Below are 20,652 nucleotides of genomic sequence, written 5' to 3'. Positions count from 1 at the left end.
AAGTAACCCAAGAGCCCAGGACCCATCAGAAACTCTTAGTTACCACAAGCCTGGCATCGTGCTTTGGAACTTATTTGTTCTCATTTGGTGGTCATTAGTGTGTACGTGTGTGTGCGCTCAGTCACTCAGTCGGGTCTGACTCTATGACCTCATCGACTATAGCCCAGCAAGTTCCTCTGTCCATGGGATTTTCTAGGCAAGAATAATGGAGTGGGTTGCCATTTCTTTCTCCACATTAGTATGTGCCAACCCACAAAAGATGAAGAATTTGTAACCCAGGCCGCAGCTAGTGTCCAGGCTTGGTCTGCTCCTGTCAAATTCGCTGCCTATCACAGGCTTTTCTGAGCCGGTGGGTGTTTGTGTTTCAACAGCACCTTATTTCCTGAACTCAAGCTTCTCCTTGTCAAATGTAGATATTTAATACAAAGAGCTTACTATTTGAGGCTTTCCAAGTGCTTTATGAATAAAGCTCATTCTGTCTGACTGACTGAAATAACCTTTCAGTGGAGAAATAGAAGAAGCATTGCTTCATTTCTCCTCCACTTTTCAAATCTCATTGAAGAGGGGTTAGTTATGCCTCCAACATTCCATTTCTTTAATAAAAGGTTATTATCAGGCAGCACTTCTGAAGGAACTGCTGATTGAAACCAACATTTCAATTTCAAAACAACAAATAAAAGCTTGTGTGTAAGGAAGGCTTGGTGACTGGCAAATGAGGACTCCTTCCCCACTGAGCAGCCTTTCCAAATATACATGTAGGTTTAAGAGATCCTTTAAAGAGCCAGCCAGGCTTCTTCCTGCTCAGCTGCCTTGAGGTCTGCCATCAATTGATTGTGCTTGTCTTGAGAGTCTGTGAGGTGGAAGGTGTGAGGGAGAAGCCTCACACCCTAGCCAGGGAGATTGGACACCTGGGTGTGACTCAAAAGGCAGGGATGAATGCCAAGTGTTGCCCAAGTGGGGCCAACACCCAGGAAGTTCAGAAGAGCAGCTCATCTCCTCTGCAGGTATGGAGAGGCCCTTGCAATGCCCAGATGGTGCCTCCTCCCTCAAGTGGGCCTGTTACATCTGTTGCATGCACCAGGAATGACTTTCCCTTCTCTGTGAAGGCACGGTTCAGCCTCATAGCTGTAACCCACATGTCAGCCAGCTTGTCCTGCCCCTTGAGGGCCTCGGAAGTTCTGGCTCAAGTCCTCAGCCCATGTGGTAGTTCACACTCTTCCCGAGATAACCACAAGTCTTCGGTATCCTGAATATCTTCTCTGTTGCCTCCATTCTGTGCCATGTTGGCTTAGACTGAAAATCTAGGTTCCTTATTCATTTCCCTTCACATCCTTACTCACCAAATCATCTATGAAGGCATTGGACCTTTGCTGACTATTTGGAGGCTAGTGGTAAAGGCTTCATGTCACAAGGACTTAACGCAACTTCAAATATTCATTAGGCATCCCTGTTGTTAAAAATGTTTTTTCACTTCCTGTAGCAGGTAGACTCACTGGAAAGCAGTGAGATAACTTTCCTGCTCTGAGATGATTTTCCTGCAGAAAGCTTTCCTGCCAGGGGGTAGGTGTGGCAGCTCCCTGGATCCACACATGTAGGGGAGGGCAGGAAGCTGGGCAGAGGGTTAAGCCAGGATACCACTCAGGTATACCACTCAGCAAGGCCTTACCTGGGAATGGAGTATGCTCAAGCTGGGGTGGCCCTGCCTGCAACGTTGTTGGTGGGTGGAAGGGATGCTCCCCACCACTGAGGAATCATACTTCACTCCTGACAAGGGATCCTGAGGTATAGACCAGTGACCACTGCACCCCTTAGGCATCTCCAATTCCACATTCCTCCCCATTTTCTGGCATCTGTTGCTTTCCTCCCTTTCTCGGGAGCAAAAAACATTCTCAGGCCAGGGCTGAGGCCTTTCCTTTGGCTCTTGGGCTTCTGCTTACTTCTGTGTCCCCAGGATCTTATCTTACCCCCAGAAATCTTCTGTACCTGTTTTTTTTCCCGACACTTGTGTGTGTACCTACTGAAGTTTCCGTCTGTCCTGTTTCAGTAACAGTGGGCGACATCAGAGGTAAATTGCTGAAATGAACAGAAAGTGGTTTTTAGAATCTGAACAATCTGAGTTCACAACTTGGCTCCACTTCTTACTCTGTGGTCTCAGATGAGTCCCTTTGCCTCCAGCCTCAGTTTCTGCACCTGTGAAATGGGGGCATCATTAGCATGGGTATCAACAGCACTCTGCTTAGTACTCAGCAGACAACCAGCAAAGGCTAGGAGCCTCCCTGCTCACACCTCTTTCCTGACCTTCCAGTTGCCCTGACTTATGAGCTGGTTTTTAATTGACTATGAAAACACTTGTTCTTTTAAGTTTTTCACAAATTTTTTTCACAGATTTGAAATCCTGCTTCCAAGCAAATGATTCTAAAGAGGCCCTTTAGCTATTGTCAACTGCAGAACATATGTCCATGGTTGCGGGGCAGGAGGCACAAATTCAAGGACTTCTGGGGCCATGTTCGTGTTCATGAACCAAGGCTTTTACCGTCTTCCTGGTGTCTCCTGGTTACTCTGTTTAAGTTTTTTTCTTCTTTGCGCCATAAATCAAATATGTTCCATGTCTTTGATTCCCATTAAGACCATGCCTGAATTATAGTAAACTTATATTTCTCCTAGCTGGAGGCAATAGGCATTATTTTGAAACAATTAAGCATGTTTGTGATAAAATTCAGTGAATTAACACAGCCGTTCCTATATTATTTTGAAATATCTACAGTTTGTTCATTGCTAAAGATCCTAAGCACCACCAAAAACCACTGGTTAAGGAGAAAGTCTTATATTTATTGCTGTATTTGTTGAGTTTTGATATTCATCACTTTTTTTCATTCAAAAGACCCCATTTATTTCAATTGGCTAGATATCAGTTTAAAACATTTGAATAGACAATGAGTTACTAATTAGACTCTTGAATGCCTTCAAAACTCTGTACATTTATGTAATCAAATTCTTTAAAAAAAAAAAAAGTTTTTTTTTTCCAGTTTTATTTAATTAGAATTGACCTACATTGTTGTTGTCATTGTTTAGTCGCTAAGTCATGTCCTACTCTTTGCAACCCCATGGACTGTGGCCTGCCAGGCTCCTCTATCCATGGGATTTTCCAGCCAGAATTACTGGAGTGGGTTGCTATTTCCTTCTCCAGGGGATCTTCCTGACCCAGGGATCAAACTTGTGTCTCCTGCATTGGCAGGCAGATTCTTTACCCCTAAGCCACCAGGGAAGCTCCGTAATTGACCTACATACAGCACTGTATAAATTTAAGGTGTACAGAATAATGATTTGACTTACATATATCATGAAATGATGACTATAATATGTTTAGTGAACATCTATCATTTCTTACAGATACAAAAAAGAAAAAGAAATTTTCTTTCCCTGAGATGAGAATTCTTAACAACTTTCATAACAACATACAGTAGTGTTAATTATATTTCTCATGTTGTACATTACATCCCAGGACTTGTTTATCTTATAACCGGTAGTTTGTACCTTTTGACTGCCTTCATCCAGTTCCCTCTTCCCCCATCTTGGATAATCACAAATCTGAACTCTTTTTCTATGAGTTTGTTGAAGTATAATTGACCTGTAACACTCTGTTAGCTCCAGATGCACAGCACAGTGATTTGATATTTCTATACATTACAATATGATCACAGTGATAAGTCTAGTTACCATCTGTCACCAAAGTTATTACATAGTTACTGACTGTAACTATGGTTACAGTTATCCCTGTGGTTCACTTCTCTTGTAACTGAAAGTTTGTACCTCTTAACCTCCCTCACCTATTTCACTCATTCCCCCTCCCTGCTCCCACCTGGCAGCCACCTGCTTATTCTCTGTATCCATAAGTCTGTTTCTGTTTTGTTACATTTCTTCACTTGTTTTGTTTTTTAGATTCCACATATGAGTGAAATTACATGTTATTTGTCTTTCTTCATCTGATTTATTTCACTTTGCATAATATCCTCAAGGACATTCTATCCATGTTGCAAATGACAACTTTTTTTCCTTCTTTTCTATGGCTGAGTAATGTTTCATTATATATATATATATATAATATATATGGAAATATATAGTGGAAAATATGTATAATATATGTATGTTTATATATAAACATACATATATTGTTTATATATTATATATATGTGTTTATATATATATGTGTGTATAAGCATCTTTATCCATTCATCTATCCACTGACCCTTAGGTTGCTTTCATATCTTGATTTGTAACTAATGCTGCAGTAAACATAGATGCATATATCTTTTAGAATTAGTGTTTTGTTTTCTTCAGGTAAATACCGAGTAGTAAAACTTCTAGATTCTATTTTCAGTTTTATGAGGAACCTCAGACTGCTATTCATAGTTGTAGTCCCACCAACACTGTATGAGGGATCCTTTTTCTCCACATCCTCACCAACACTTGTTATTTCTTTTGGTGATAGCCATTTTGAGTGTGAGGTGATGTCTCATTGTGGTTTTGAATTGCATTTTCCCTGATGATTAGTGATGTTGAGCATTTTTTTCATGTGTCTGTTGGCCATCTGTATGTCTTCTTTAGAAAAATGTCTATTCAGGTTCTCTGCCCATATCTTAATCAGGTTGTTTGTTTTTTGATATTTAGTTATATGAGTTCTTTGTATATTTTGGATATTAACCTCTTAATAATATTATTAACCACCAGGCCCTAGTGGCTCTGATAGTAAAGAACCTGCCTGAAATGCAGGAGACCTGGGTTTGATCCCTGGGCTGAGAAGATCCCTTGGAGAAGTGAATGGCTACACACTCCAGTATTCTTGCCTGGAGAATTCCATGAACATAGGAGACTAAAAGACTACAGTCCATGGGGTCACATAGAGTTAGACAAGACTGAGTGACTGACACTTTCACTTTGGGCTCCCCTGGTGGCTCAGATGGTAAAGAATCTGCCTATACTATGGGAGACCTGGGTTCAGTCCTTGGGTCAGGAAGATCTCCTGAAAGGAATGCCTACCCACTCAAGTATCCTTGCCTGGAAAATTCCATGGACAGAAGAACCTGGTGGCCTTCAGTTTATGGGGTCACAAATAGTTGGACATGACTGACCAACTAACACTTTCACTTTCAACCTTAGTGTATATGTGATTTGCAAATATCTTCTCCATTCAGTAGATGTCTTTTCATTTTGTAGGTAGTTTCCTTCACTGTGCAAAAGCTTTTTGGTTTGGGGTTATCCCATTTGACTATTTTTGCTTTTGTTCTCTTGCCTGAGGACACAAATCCAAAAAACAATTGCTAAGATCAATGTCAAAGAAAAACTGAGTTTTATGATTTCAGGTCTCACATTTAAGTCTTTAATCCATTTGGAGTTTATTTTTTTTATATAGTATGAGAATGCAGTTCAGTTTGATTCTTTTAAATTTAACTACTGCATTTTCCCAACACTGTTTACTGAAGAGGATGTCTTTTCTCCATTCTGTATTCTTGCCATGTTTGTTGTAGATTAATTGACCACCTAAGTATAGGTTCTGGGCTCTCTATTCTACTTCATTGATCAATGTGTCTGTTTTCATGCCAATACCATACTGTTTTGATTACTGAAACTTTGTAGTGTAGTTTGAAATCAGAGAGTATGATACCTGTAGCTTTGTCCTTTTTTTCTAAAGATAGTTTTGCCTATTTGGGATCTTTTGTGTTTCCATACACATTGTTTATATTATTTGTTCTACTTCTATGAAAAATGCCATTGGAATGCAATAGGAATCGCATTGAATCTGTAAATTGCCTTGGGTAGTGTATTTTAATATTAATTCTTCTAATCTATAAGTACAGTTATATTTTCAGCTCATCAACCAGGTCTCTCCACAGACTAATCATGCTGGACATAGGAATAGATTTTCTCAAGCACATCAGAGACTTCTCAGCCTCTGTTTTGCTGTTCTGATTTGCCATGGCTTTGGAGCCCTGCTCAGTTACAGACCCAACATGGATGACAGCACAAGCAGGATGCTGAGCTCATGTATTCCCGTCTCACTCTTGTCAAACTGTGCATTCTCATCAATATCAGGGCAGAAATGAAACTGACAAAAGAGATTTCAGAAAAGACAGGGTGCCTCTGCCTTTGCATCATCTCACAAGAGGAGGGAAGAAAGGATTATTTTCCAATATATCTTCAACAGCAGTATTCCAATCCCAGGAAATTATGATGTACATCACAGAGAAAAGCAGAGAACCAGTTGAGATTGGAGGAGAGCGGGGCAGGTGAGAGAAGGCACCTTACAGAGGCGTAGGTTGCTGCCCAGGCACAGGGCTCTGTCTCCCTTGTCTCTTGTTCAAGTCATTTGTCTTGGGCAACTTTCCATTAGGCCATGGTTGTCCCCTGCTGCTGCAGTGCTGCCAGACTCTCTGGCACTCCACCAGGCCCTCGATCCAGGAGCCTCAGGACAACTTGTAATCATGCACCAGATTTCCACAAGTCCCCCCAACTCTGAGATCAGAGGACTTCTTACCACGGAAATTAAAACCTTCTCTACTTATCTTCTAATCCTCCAACTCCTACTTTGGAGCCAAATTCCAGTCCCGGTTTATATCAAATTCTAAGAAATATGGACCCAGCCCTCAATAAGCAGTGTTAGTCCTTATTGCCTTCAGTAGCCCCTGCTATTTGCAGAGAATGGTGGAGTGAAGAGTGAAATGAGACACAGTCTTTGTCTTTGAGAGACTGAAATTTTACTTAAAAATTTATTCTCTAACTCTCTGTTAAAGGGATCTGAAAATCAGACTACCAGTTGACACATATGAATAGCATGTTGTGCTGATCAGAGATTACCTCTAATTCCTGAGAGAAGTTTATTTAATTCATTTTTACATTAAATGAAATATGCAATAAACCTAATAATATATATAGAAAATGAAGATCAGAGAGAAGTGAGGGGTAGTCAAAGTGTGACTATTGTTGCTATGGCAGAGTGTGAAGTGTGGTCCTGAGCTTCTAGGAAACCAAGTCAAAACAGAGAGACATGATATAGTTACTAGTTCTCGTTAGCAAGAATGTGACTGTTACTGATTCCTCAGGGGAGACAGAGCTTTTGTGTTTAGTTTCATATAGAGCATATGGAGGGATGTCACATCCTCAACAATCTTTATGCAGGAAATGCAGATGGGAAGTTCATAGAGGTGGCTTCTTTTGGTGATGGTCTATGATGAACTAGACCACATAGTCTTCTAGGGGGCTTAACTCTATTTAAAAGTAAGACTAGAAGTACTTAGAGAAAATTTACTATCTGTTGATTTAATTAGAATTAAATGTTTCCTTCTTACATTTTTTTTTTTAATTAAAAATACGTGACCCTTGAAGAAGAGTTAAGAGCAAAACTGAAGACAGATTTTGATTTGAAGTCTCTGAGGAATAAATGACAGGGATGCCCTTGGCTGATTTGATGAGTGTGTTTCCCTACTTCCATGCATTAATTAACTGTGTTTGACTTTCTATTTTTATGGTCAACTAATAAAGAAGTATTGAAGTACAATTACTAGTTTAGATGTTCTAAGAAAAGCAGGCCACCCAACAGTAACGCAACGTGGAGCCTCTTCAGACTTCAGGAAGGGATTCTGCTGGGTTGGTTTGCCCGTGTTCAGGCCTTTTCCATATAAGCCTTATTATATTATGTATCTGTAATAGCCAAGAAAGTCTTGACATATTAAAGCGTGGAGTGTTTCTTAACACAGAACTGTCTAAAGGTCTCTCAAGAATTTGTGGAGTGTGATCAACTTTACTTTTTGGCATGTGAACAGTATGAATGAAGAAATCTGATGGCTAAATGCAGGGGTGCAGAGGACAAGATAGAGTGAGCACAACAAATTTCCACCTCCTTCCCTAGGACATGGCAGGTACCCTTCTGCAGCATGACTTGTCCAGTCTGGTCCAGCTTTTTCTCCTTGTATGGCACATATTTTGCTGGTGGTCTTTGGCATGTCCCACTCTATTCTGAACTGAGATGACCTATTCTTTGTATCAGAACCCTTTAACAATTTGTAAAACTTAATTATATTAGCTCCTAATGATTGGTAAGATTCAACTTAAGTTCAGTCACTATTGTCTAGTTTTTGTAATTCATACTTCTTCTATGCATTCTGTAAAATGCTAGGTGCTACTTAATTCCTCCAGAATGCTTTTTGCTATTTGCTTGGCCTGTAGCTTTCTGGAATATTAGGACCCTTGGTCTCTGTGAATATTTTACCTGCCATGGAATTGGGAAAAACATTTAAAATTCACTGGTGTATACATTCTTTCCTAATTGAATTTTTTTGGGAAACCAAAGCAACACAAAGTTAGTCTCTGAAATTGCTACTTGGACTACTTTAAAAATTCATAAGAGAGTCATTTCCTAGTTGAGATACAGGCTAACATTGATCTCCTGCAATCAGAAGCATGGACACCATGATGCTTATTATGAGACCCCATCAAACAAGAAAGGAAGACCAGGAAAGAGTCCTCATTAAACACAGCTTCCAGACAATGAGGTTTCAATACCTCTCAAATCATACCAAGATTCTTCATAGACTAGGTTATTTGGGTATAAGACAAGTGCTCTGTAATTTGTGCGTGTGTTTGTATGACACAATTTTCTGCCTAAGTGGAAGGTGGTGAGTAAATTAACTTAGAAGGTTTTTGCCAGACAGCCTAAACAGCATTATAAAAAAAACACCCCTCATGTTGAGAAATGTGAGGGTGAAATGGTGTGTTTTGAAAGGCAGATATGATTATTGCATTTGTAAGACTTCCTTATTGCATTTGTCCATGGAAAAAAGATAGATGATTTAAACAGGATGCTTTGATTCCTTGGCACAAAGATTAGGTATTCAATGAGTACAAAAGGATGAGTGAGTGGATGAATGAATGAAATACGGGGACATAAATAAATGAGTTTCTTCCTTCTGGTGTCCCCAAGTCTCTGAAAGATCACTCACTCATCTATAATAATCCCTTGGGTGGACTGTGATTAAACTTAAGGAAAATGGGCTTTAAGGTCAGTTTTCAGACAATCAGAGGTCTCTTTTCTCTGGATAGCATGTAGGGCTGCAGTAAGGAGCAGGGCTTTCATGTGAGGCTTGATGCAAGGTGTTCATAGGAGACAGTGAGGCCTCAAAGATGACTTCTCAGGACTAGAAGGGGGGAAATTTCATAGACAAATTCACTGATGAACATCTTGCTATTACATTCTGCACACTGTATTGTTTTTTATCTCTTGCATCTCATTGTTTTTAATTTTTAACTTTTACTTTGTATATGACACACATTCTTTCAAACTTCAAAGCAAAAAGCAATGTCAGAGGCTCTGGCATATTTGTACCTTTAGAGTGTCAACTGCAGCAGGATGTTTCTTGGCTGCTTCGGCACATCAGTAGAAGGAAGTACAGTCTATATCTGTGCAGGAAAAAAATGACGAATACAGAAAATACAGGAGTTGTGTAACAACATAATGGGGCATCTCAAGCAGTTTGTATCTTCCAAACTGTGCTTGAAAATGATGTTTCATTTCTTTAAGCTGCTCTTGTCAGCACCCCTGACGGAATGTCTGTAAATACTGACAGCCCAGCCGTTGCATCCAACTCCACAACCTGAGGACCACAGAGCTTCTTCCTACACCAAGGTCGGAGGGAAGGAAATACCACTAGCCCTGTTAACTATTTTCCTCCTTCCACAAATTCTGCTGTGTACAGTGGAGTTCTGGGGATTCCTCAAGCTCTGTGTTTACATGTGTTGGGAACTGTGTCAGCCCTGGAAATTTGGCTGGAACTTCAAGATCAACTCTGTGACTTACCTGCTCTGTAGTTTTGAGTGACTTGCTGAGTTTTCTGAGCCTCCCTTTCCTGCTTCATAAAATGAGAAAGATAATGTTGCCTACTCTCATTTGTTTCTTATGACGTTTGACCTAAATTTGATCAAGCACATAGAAGCCCAGTGTTGCGCTCCAAGTTGTTGGCTGAATAGTGATGAGTAAATCCTGTTTAGGAGCATGCATGCAAAAACAGAAGTATTAAAGAAGGTGCTAAGGTGGCAGATGTTTGTCACTTAGAAGGAACACCGGAGACCAGCATGAAGAGTGCAGTTCTGGCAAACGTTTGGTGCATATAAATCAGTAAGGTCCAGGGACAGGTGTACTGGAGAGGAGGAGGACGCAGCAGGAGCTGTAAACCACTGGCCAATTCAATGGATGCCCACAAAGACCAGAGAGGCTTTAAACTTACTTTTTATTTTAAAGGACTGGCTGGTTAATCTTAGGAAAATACTAACCTGTCATAATATTATAACCAGGTCTCTGTCACCCAAGGAGTTATGAGTTTTGCCTGTAAAATTGTAATCACCTGAGAAAAGGCTCCTAAAGCCTAAAATTGAGTGGGGAGAGAGGGAGTCAGACAGGGCTTTGTGATTGCCCTGAGAAGGAGACCTGGGTATAAACTCTGACTTTTTGCCATCAAACAGCTCTATGATCTTGAGCCACAGCTTCACCTCTTTGAGATTTAACCTCATCATCTGTGAATGTGGATAACAATGCCTGTTATTACCTGAGGTAATTAGGTCCAGGACTTGGGATGCAGGAGAAGGGTTAATTGCAGTCATGTCTGTGACCAGCATCTGGGTCTCCTCCCCAACCCCACGTCAGCAGCACTGCCTGCCACACTGATGCCTGTGTCCAGCCACTGTGTCTAATACTAGATGCTGACCAGAATGGACTGTGTGGGCATGTGCCATCTCCAGACTGTGAAAACTGAAATGGTTTTCATGCCATCAAGACAATGTAGCATCTCTGTAACTTGTTGACATTTAGTCTGGATGACATGCAGTATAGCTTTGAGCTCACTCTGCAGATGACAGGAATGTCCTCTAAGCCTCAGCCTGTGGACACAGCAGACCTAGAATCCAGGGATCCTGAGGACTGATCCAGGCGACTTCCGGGTAGTGTGGGATCCGGGCAGGTATGGGCTGCAGGGATCCTTCCTCTGAAGAATCTGCTCATAGCCTGCCACTGTCTCTCTAGAAGACACTGAATATTTTTCAAATGAATGTTCAGCCAACTCAGCCTATAACTGTAGCTTCTACATCTGTAACAAGCACCACAAACTCTAGTTGATCCCTTCCAACCTCGACTAGGGGCAAAGGTGATTCAGCCAATAGTCTCAGGACCCCTATGGTGCTCACGCGTGCCTGTTCCAAGATGGTTCAAATAGGAAGACAAAAAATGAGAGGCAGGAGAAATAGACAAGATTCAGGAGCTATTTCCAGTCCTCACTGTTGTAGACAAAGCAACACACCTGACATCCTTCACACAGTGTTTCCGTGTGTGCAATCTTGCTGTGTTCAAGCAGCACGAACAAAAGGTTCTTGGGAACTTGCCTGAGCAAGACTCGTGCAGCACACGACTGCCTTCTGCAAAAACAGGAGCGTTTGTTCCGGTTAGAGTGTTGCCTCCTGGGTTGGCATCTGAACAAGCAGCACTTTAGCATTATGAGTTTCCTAAAAGTAAATGAATTACTGGAAATTTTCCCACTCATTTAAAAGTATTTCAAATCAAGGTGCATTTACTTTTCAGTCCACTGTATAGGGAAATAAATGTCAACTGCAACCCCAGCATTGCTGGCATTTATTCTGCTAACAACATAGAATTCTCTTCATCTAACCGCATGAACAGAGGAGCCTGGCTGGCTACAGTCCTTGGGGCCATAAAGAGTTGGACATGACTTGGCAACTAAAACAGCAAACCACGCCTGGTGTCCTGGTTGTGGCTCTCCAGATTTCTCTCTGGAAATCCCTCTCATTGCTTTAATTTCTCGCTGAAGAAATGGTGAAAAAGTGTGTATGATGTGGTGTGTGGGTGTATGTCATGAGTGTGTAAACCTGCTTGTGAGTGTGTGTACACTGAGGAAGTTGTAGAATTCTGTAATTACCACCTCACAGCCTATTCATTCCCATTTCCTGTTAGAACGTGGGTAGCAGTGGATGGAGGTGGAAGATCACAGAACAACTTTTTCTTGTGCTCATGTCTGATGCCTTGGTAAGGGCCAGGTAGCTTGACCTACAGCTGATTTAATATCAAATCACACAACAGATCACCTAAGGACGTCTTCTGTGTTCAGAGAACACATCTTGGGAAGGACCCCTGCCCAGCCTCTCCACCAGCTTGTCCATAGGCAGGGCCTGTTGGGAGAAGGCACACACCAGTTGTTCTAGTGGAGGGAGTGTAATACTGAGTTGTTAACCATGTATTAGGGAGCCAAGAAGACAGAGGGGATACTGGAATATCTCAGAGTAGCAAGTGCAGGAAATGGTTGGCACCAAGGTCAGAAGAGTAGGAGGAAGAGATTGGGATATAAAAACTCAGAAGCCTGGAGGAGGGGCCCTGGGCACAGAGACTCAGACATTCAGGAGGGGACTGCTGGGTCACTCATGCTAATGGCTCTGAGCTTGCAGAGGGGCCCCGTAGTGTGGTACCCAGGTTGCAGATAAAGAGGATGTCAGCTTCTTGCGCTGGGGTCTCTGAGGGTTTACAGGAAAGTTGGACAGGTCGGAGAAACCAGAAGTGAATTCACCAGCTGCTGGTGGGGAGCGGGTCAGCCAGACATTCACAGGAATGGGAGGGAAGTTCTCCCGCTCACCTGTCTCCCTCTGGCACCCCCTTCTGGTGGAGCGAGCCTAGTAGAAGGCTGCTGACAAAGGGAAAATATGGTCAGCAGAGACATGGGCTCAGCATCCCAATGCAAGTAGGGAAGAGTGGGTTTGAAACAGAGGTAATAGTTTTGGAACCGGTGCAGCCTGCCAGCACACCCATGACAAAGGTGTCCTTGGAACAGACCAGGGTTATGCACTTCTTGTTCCTCCATGAAACCTGAGCAGTTCCTTTAGCATCCTTGGTGGAAAAGAGTCTTGATATTCAGTGGTCCTGAAACAAGCCTTTATCTAAGCTCCCATTTCATATTTCGTTTAAATCATCCATATAAATGCATAAAGATCTGTATGGCTTTTGATGTGTTTATATGTAAAGATAACTCTCAAAGAGTTGTCTGTTTTCTTTTGTATACCAGGTAGATAATCGTTTGTTATAAACATAGAGTTTATCCATCCTAATTTCTTGAAAAAGGAAAGAAACATTATGCCTCTCTGATTTTCTATTCAAAACTTTTTAATGCAAATGAAATCATGAATCAAGCATAAAAACAACCTAATTGCTAACCATCATATATTTTAATGATCTTTAATTAGAGCAAAATTTAAAGTGAATACAAGCATATTAGAAGTTTTTCTCATGGATCCTTAATTTGTGTCTATTACTCAGAAAGCTGACCCTGAGTATCCACCAGGCTTTAGAAGAATATACCATTCACTCACACAGAACCTATTTCTTAGATGCAAATACTTTTCTGAGTATAAATAAACACAGAGGATACATTGAACAGCTTCCTCAGGTGACAGAGTTCTTAAGACCTGTGCTTGTTCGAGTCTTGTCCTCTTGATTATGTTTTGAAAAGGAGAGCAAGCTTTAGCTAGTTTCCCTAAGGCTTCAAACCAGAGCTCTTGTCTGTATAGTGTGTGTGTGTGTGTGTGTGTGTGTGTGTGTTCTCAGGTATCATCTGGGCTCCCTATCCTTGAGCAGAAGCTGAGAGAGGTAACAGCTAGCCCTCCAGCATCACGCATTGTCTGCTTGGATCAGGGAGGTGAAAAATGTTCCTGTCAACTGCAGCTTGTGAATTTTTGAAGTTAGCATTTAAACTCCTCTTGATTTACAAGGATTGATGGCAAGGAAACAATCACACAGGAAGACTTAAATATAGCAGTATCCTGGTTCCTAAACATAGATTAGCACCCTTAGCTTTGCCAAATTTAACACTTCAGAAAATATCTTGGTGGAATATGGGGAGGTTGCAGAGAAGCTTGCAAGTAGCCCAATCCAGGGGAAGTCACAGTGCTGTAAGGCCACATGTTAATTCTGGGCCTTCGGGCAGTAGTTCTACTGTGTTCATCTCATCTCATAAGGAAAGGAACAGGCAGGGCCCCTGTCCCTCCAGCTGCAGGCTATGGGCAGACTGAACCAAAGGCAGTCTTAAACCCTGGACAGAGTCAGTGACACCAGGGTTTAATTCCTCAAATCAAGGAAATACTGAAGGACTCTGTGTGACAGAAGTTATTACTGACTTCTGGAGATGAAGCAAATAGAATATGATCTGCTTTAAAGGTAAGGGTTCCTGTAGGAGTGGGGGAAGTAAGCATAGGTTTCATGCAGCATTTGTCTGGTCCCCTTGCTGCGGTGGGCCTGACTGGAGCTGGTGGATGAAGTAGCAGTGACCGGCTGAGCCTGCCATCTCTTTGTCACCTTGTAACACTTGCAGGGGCATTCCTGACTGCAACAGTAATGCTTACCCACTCCCCACTGATTTCTGGCAGGAGGCTTTGTCAACTAAGTGCTTTTCCTCAAAGTGTGATCCCAGACCAGTCACATAAGTGTCACCTGCAAGCCCACTAGAAATGCAGAACCTCAGGCCTCACCCTAGACGTGCAGAATCAGAATCTGCATCTTAACAAGGATCCTCCCTGAATCCTTTCTGTGCCCAGGAAAATGAGACACATGCCCATACTGCAGATTTATTTCTATGTCCTGTATTCCCCATAACAGTCTGCTTCCAAGTTTCATTCCTGTTTTCTCAAGATACATTTGACATACGATGTTGTTAAGGTTAAGGTGTACACTAGGTTAATTAAACTGGTAGGTCATGAGTTCAGTGTGTCTCTAATGTTATTGCGGCCGACATCAGCAAGCCAAAATCTAAATTTGTATATGCCTCAAGGTTATGAAATTGAAACTCAAGGACAGCTGAGCACAAACCACCCATCAGGCTTGAGGCTGAAGCCAATCATCAATCATTTCCTCACTTTGTTTTCACCTTTTCTCTAGAGAGTCTCTCGCTGAGATCCCATCAGTGGAGGGCCCTCACCACTTGTGATTTAACACCACTCCATTCAAATCTATTTTTGCTCAATAAACTCTTAAATTTTTTAATATGCCTCAGTTCATCTTTTAACATGTACAGTGTGATGGTTTGTACATCATGATTTGACACAATTACCACAATAAGATTAGGCTTCCCAGGTGGTGAAGTGGTAAAGAACCTGCCTGCCAGTGCAGGAGATGTAAGAGACAAGGGTTCGATCCCTGGGTCAGGAAAATCCCTGGAGCAGGAAATGGCAGTCCTTGCCTGGAGAATCCTATGGACACAGGAGCCTGGCAGGCTACCGTCCATTCGGTCACAAAGAGTCGGACACAACTGAAGCGACTTAGCCCAGCACACCACAATAAAGTTAGTGAGCACATCATCACATCACAGCTACTGTGACATATGGAATACTTCACAGAATTGTATATCATCCTCAGACAGGGGCCACGCTGACCTCCTCTGTATGGGTCCAGTTTCAGCATCTGTCCTGCCAGAGGGAGCACCTTGCTCCAGCTAAGCCTATTCCCTGTTTTCTTCTAATGCTCTAACTGGAACATGACCTTCACTCTAATTTCCCACATGTCTCTCCTCCCGTAACAAGGTGGGAAGGAAGAAAGGAGGGGCAGGAAGGAGGGAAGAAAGGAAGAAAGATGGAGGGAAAGGAGAGAAGGAGAAGGAAGGAAGGAAGAAAAAAAAGGCAAGAAGGAGGGAAGGCAGAGTGGGAAGGATGTGGGGAGAAAGGAGGGAGATCCAGTTCTCATGGCGCTGTGCATTACTGGAGCTCATGAACTCTGCTTCAAATACATGCATGCAAATGTATCCCATCCATTATTTCATTTTAAATGAAGAAGTGACCTTATGCAGTGTTCAAGACAGCATTCATTAGTGTAAGTTTGGAGCGCAATTTGCCAATGTCTATTGGAGTTCTTAAAAAGAATCTTTGATCCAGCAGTATCAGAATTTATCCCATGGATATAATTGCATAAATGCACAGAAATATATGTCAAAAGTGTCTGTCACAGGACTATTTAATAGCAAAAGGCTAGAAATAGTTGAAAGTATCAATACAAGTTGTTTTGAAAAAATCAGTGCACGTCTCTGCAATGGAATGCTATCCCAGCACAAAAAACGAATTGAGGAAGTTTTGCATGTGCTTCTGTGGTGAGCTCTCTAGATAATGTTGTTAGCTGAGAAAAAGAAGGTGCCAGACAATATGCATATCACCCCATCTGTGTGTGATTTTAGTGTGTGTGCACGTGCTAATTCCCTTCAGTCATGTCTGACTCTGTGACCCCATGGACTGTAGCCCGCCAGGCTCCTCTGTGCATGGGATTCTCCAGGCAAGAATACTGGAGTGGGTTGCCATGCCCTCCTCCAGGGAATCTTCTTGACCCAGGGATCAAACCTGCATCTCCTCCATCTCCTGCATTGCAGGTGGATTCTTTACTGCTAAGCCACCAGGGAAGCTTGTGTACATTTATAAAACACAATTCATAACTTATTGTATTTATATCCAATGGAATTCTATAGCCATTACAAACACTGCTTTGGCAGAATTTTTAATACTTGGGACATCTTTGTAATGTGATGCTACGTTTAAAGGTTTTTTTTTTTTAAGTTTAAAACAAAAGCAGGATGTGTGTCATGATTTTTCTCCCCTTCCTTCCTTGAGCATTTTCCAATGTTATTAAATATTCCAAAAAAATATTTTCCTACTCTTGGATTTTTGTTTTCAGTTTTTCCAACTTGTACATAATTTTCCAACTTGTATGTAACTTTTTTTTTTTTTTTTTTACCAAATGCTGTTTTTGAATTTCAAAGCCTTTCTGAAGATAAATGTAATTACTGGATCATAGGGTATAATATTTTGTTATAATTATTGGCTCATAGGATGTGGCCCTTGATATTTATTGACAAATTAGTTTCCATAATCCACAAAGATTTTTAATGTAATATTTTCAACTTTTGTTAATGTAATTAGTTACTAAAAGCCATCATTTGTTCTACAAATTTTAAATTTTGCCATATAGCAGTTACTGACACCTACTGTCTGCCAAGCTGCCTTGAAGACACTGGACACATCATCACAATTAAGACATGGTCTCTACCTTCGAGTCAGGGCTTCCCAGGTGGCGCTAGTGGTAGACAACCTGCCTGCCAATGTAGGAGATGCAAGAGACAGTGGGCTGGGGAGATCCCCTGGAGAAGAAAATGGCACCCCACTCAAGTTTTGCCTAGAGACAGAGGAGCCTGACAGGCTATGGTCCATAGGGTCACAAAGAGTCACACAGTTGAAGGAACTTAGCATGCACTCCCTACCTTCAAGTCAAAGTGTGACCCTTGGACCAGCACATTTGAATACATAATTAGAACATGATGCAGTTTGGCCTATCATAGAATTATGCCCACCATGCCATGGAATACAGCAGGCCTACGGTGTGACTGTGACAATTACCAAGAAAGGGAAGAGATTCTTACCCTTCACTTTGACTTCACTCCTCTCATTCCAACTAAACAGTGATGCTGACATACGGAAGGGGGAATTTTTCTTTTCTTACTCCTATCAGAGTTCAAGTATTAAGTATACCTGACTGTAGAAAGAAAGCAGAAAAGAAACTTACTCTAGTTTGTGTGTCAACTATCTATATTTCTGTGTCACCATTTATATATTTCACAGATTCAGAAGGTTATAAGCCTCCTTCAAGGACACATACATTCATCCTAAATCTGTAACCAAACTTAACCTTCCCACAGCCCATGTTCCCCTGCCTGCTTAGAATAGAAAGATGGTGGTCTAGCCTTCAAAGCATTTGCCCCAACTTCCAAAAAATATCCCCAAATAAAAGAAACCACTCAGGGCTTCTGTGGTGGCTCAGTGGTAAAGAATCCACCAGCCAAAGCAGGAGACACGAGTTCAATCCCTAATCCAAGAAGATCCTACATGCCTCAGAGCAACTAAACCCATGTGCCACAACTATTGAGTCTGTGCTCTAGAGCCCAGGAACTGCAACTGCTGAGTCCACTCCCTCTAGAACCCGTGCTCTGCAACAAGAGAAGCCACCGCAATGAGAAGCCCAAGCATTGCAACTAGAGGGTAGGATCCACTTGCCGCAACTAGAGAAAAGCCCAAGCAGCAAAGAAACTCAGCACAGCCAAAAATAAATTAATTAATTAAAAAAAAATTTTAAGAGACAACTCAGCCTCCACAAAAAGCACTGTCAAACCTCTTAATATTTCTTATGTCAAGAAAATCTTAATTGAAACATCCTAACTAGGTTGAATAAATGAAATTGCCAATATTTGACTTTTTTAACCTGTAAAACTGGCAGTTTCACATAGTTCAACTAAAACCTGCAATTTAATTTTTCCTGTTTCTTCCCAAGACTACCGATTATACACGTCTAATATATTTTAGAACTAATCGAAACTTCATTTCATACCAAATGATTTCTGCAATATCTGTCCCAGATACAAAGAAAAGGTGGGAAAAATATTAACATAGGTTTATGCTTGCTTGTTACTTCTTAGATCATCAGTAAGATAAAACTGGAATACAATATTTCCCAAATTGAAGGGAAAGAGGTTTCCTGCTTATTTAAGCAGAGGGGCTTCTAGCCGATGCAGAATTAGAAGTCAGGCAAACATGGGCAAGCAAACTACCAGACTATAGTTTCTAGTCTCCAACCCAGACAAGGCTGGCGTCCTCCTCTTAAGACAAACACGATGCTGAGAGTGTGTTATGAATCCAAGATTATTACTAATGTAAAGCTGCATGTCAGAGATTTAGGGAGAAGGAGAGAGAGAAGAGATGAGAAAGACAGAGTCAGCCTGAAATTGATGAAGACTCCCATCAATGGAAGCATTACTCTTATCAGATTTAAACTCATATTGTAAGAAATTTAAGTTCCGTAATTCTGTAGAGGGTGTGGTATGGGAAATGATGCCTCGGAGCTTGGAAAGCTGGCCTGATCCCATAAAAACATCAGAATTTCTTCAAAACTTCATCATAGTTTGAAATGCTTTATGGAGTCCTCCTATTCAAAATGTAATCCACAGCTCCAGCCTGTGTTCTCAGACTCTAAAGCGCACATGAATCACTTGGAGTCTTCTGAAATGAAAAATCTGATCCGGTAGGTCTGTGTGGGTCCTGAAAGCCTGTGTTTCCAACCAGCTCCAGTGAGGGGTGATGCTGCAGGCGGGATCCTGCTTCCAGGGTAAAGTACCCTTCTGACAGCCTTGGTTCCTCTTTCTAAATTTGCCATCTCCTCCTGCGGGTCACACACGGAGTGCTGAAGTCAAGAGGCACCAGTCCCCCTCAGTGGCCTTGCTCTCTCTTCTTTCAAATCTTCCTGCCTATAAAACAGGGGCTATCAAACCTAGCTGAGGATAGAATCTTTGACTTTCCCAGTAGCAGGAAATTTGGAGATTATCCTAATTCGATCCTTTCCCTCCGCCCCCCAGCCCATCTGTATCTTAAAGCCAGAGCCTGAGATCTTGCTGACAGAGTCTGCAGCCATCCCATCGGACCTGGGAGCACTCTGCAAGATAAGGGCCTCTTGCAGATCGTTCCAAATAAGTGAAAGTAACTATAAAAGCCATTGCTCAAAATTACTCACAAACCTCACGTTAATGGAGGGTCTCCCCCTTTGGGGTTAGGGCAGAAGACAAGAAACCCAGTGTTTCCTGGCGGGAGGCTGTAGGGGAATCCCTCCCACCTATCCCTTTCCACAGCAGGTGAAAGCACAGGGCAATCTTGGTCTGCCCCCACCTGTCAAGAGCAGGTGTCAGCTTCAGTTACTGTTTTGCAAAGTCGTTTCAGTCCTTTTACTGGTACTCAGCAGAGAATGAGGTGTGATTCCCTGATCTCAGCTGTTTTTCCTCGGGCCTGTGGCACATTGGCTTTCCTGGGCTCATCTCCTCCCTCCTTCCCTCTCTGGAATGCATGTCTTGTTGATGGTAAATATACTGTGATAAACCAATCTGTAGTCATCAAGTGAGAGGTACAATAAAGCCGAAGAGTGAACATGTTGAGCTACAAAGTGATGAAAATCATGTTTTATTCATGGAGAACCATTTTAATTGGGGACATAAAATGATACAAATCAAATGTAACTATGTATGTCTTGGAGTGGGGGAGGGGTGGAGGGGGAGTCAGGACTAAAAGGAGATGTTCTCATCTAAAGAGTCTGCTCTCTTTTGTCCTTTGTAGTTGCTATAGCACCATTTTGAAGTCCAGTAGGTCCTCTTGTCATTAAGGTCCTCAATGACAATTTAGCCAGTAAATTTCACATCACGTGTGGGTGACCATATAATTTATTATCCAAACCAGGACCCTTTTGACAATGGAATGGGCACCACTGGTGACTGTGCTTCTATGTCAGGCAGGCACTGAGTCTGTCTCAGGTTAACCAAGACACAGCCCTTCTCATTATGGGCAGTTTTTGCCCTGGACCCAGTGACTTTCTGGCACTGAGATGTGAATCTGTCTCAGAAAAACTGCACCAGACAGAAATCAAACAGGCGAGGAAGACTTTACTCAAGACTACTGCAATAAGGGAGAGAGACTGACCTCTGCTTGAGTACAACAGGGACGGCTGGGGATGTGTAGCCAGTGAGCAGGAAGGAAGTCAGTGGACAGAAG

At 41.9% G+C, this 20,652-nt stretch overlaps 1 protein-coding gene and 1 non-coding gene across 11 annotated transcripts in view; one reads left to right on the top strand and one right to left on the bottom strand.

The window, feature by feature from the left end:
• Window positions 1–20,652, top strand: part of NEK11 (NIMA related kinase 11) — a 278,190-nt gene that overhangs the window by 240,585 nt on the left and 16,953 nt on the right. The gene's annotated exons all lie outside the window — the stretch shown is intronic.
• LOC133255141 (U6 spliceosomal RNA) lies at window positions 15,408–15,514 on the bottom strand. Its single transcript, XR_009738894.1, has one exon. It is a non-coding gene; the product is annotated as a U6 spliceosomal RNA (small nuclear RNA).

Source organism: Bos javanicus, chromosome 1 (assembly GCF_032452875.1).
Source record: "Bos javanicus breed banteng chromosome 1, ARS-OSU_banteng_1.0, whole genome shotgun sequence".
NCBI lineage: Eukaryota > Metazoa > Chordata > Mammalia > Artiodactyla > Bovidae > Bos > Bos javanicus.
This window is presented reverse-complemented; position numbering and strand designations above follow the sequence as displayed.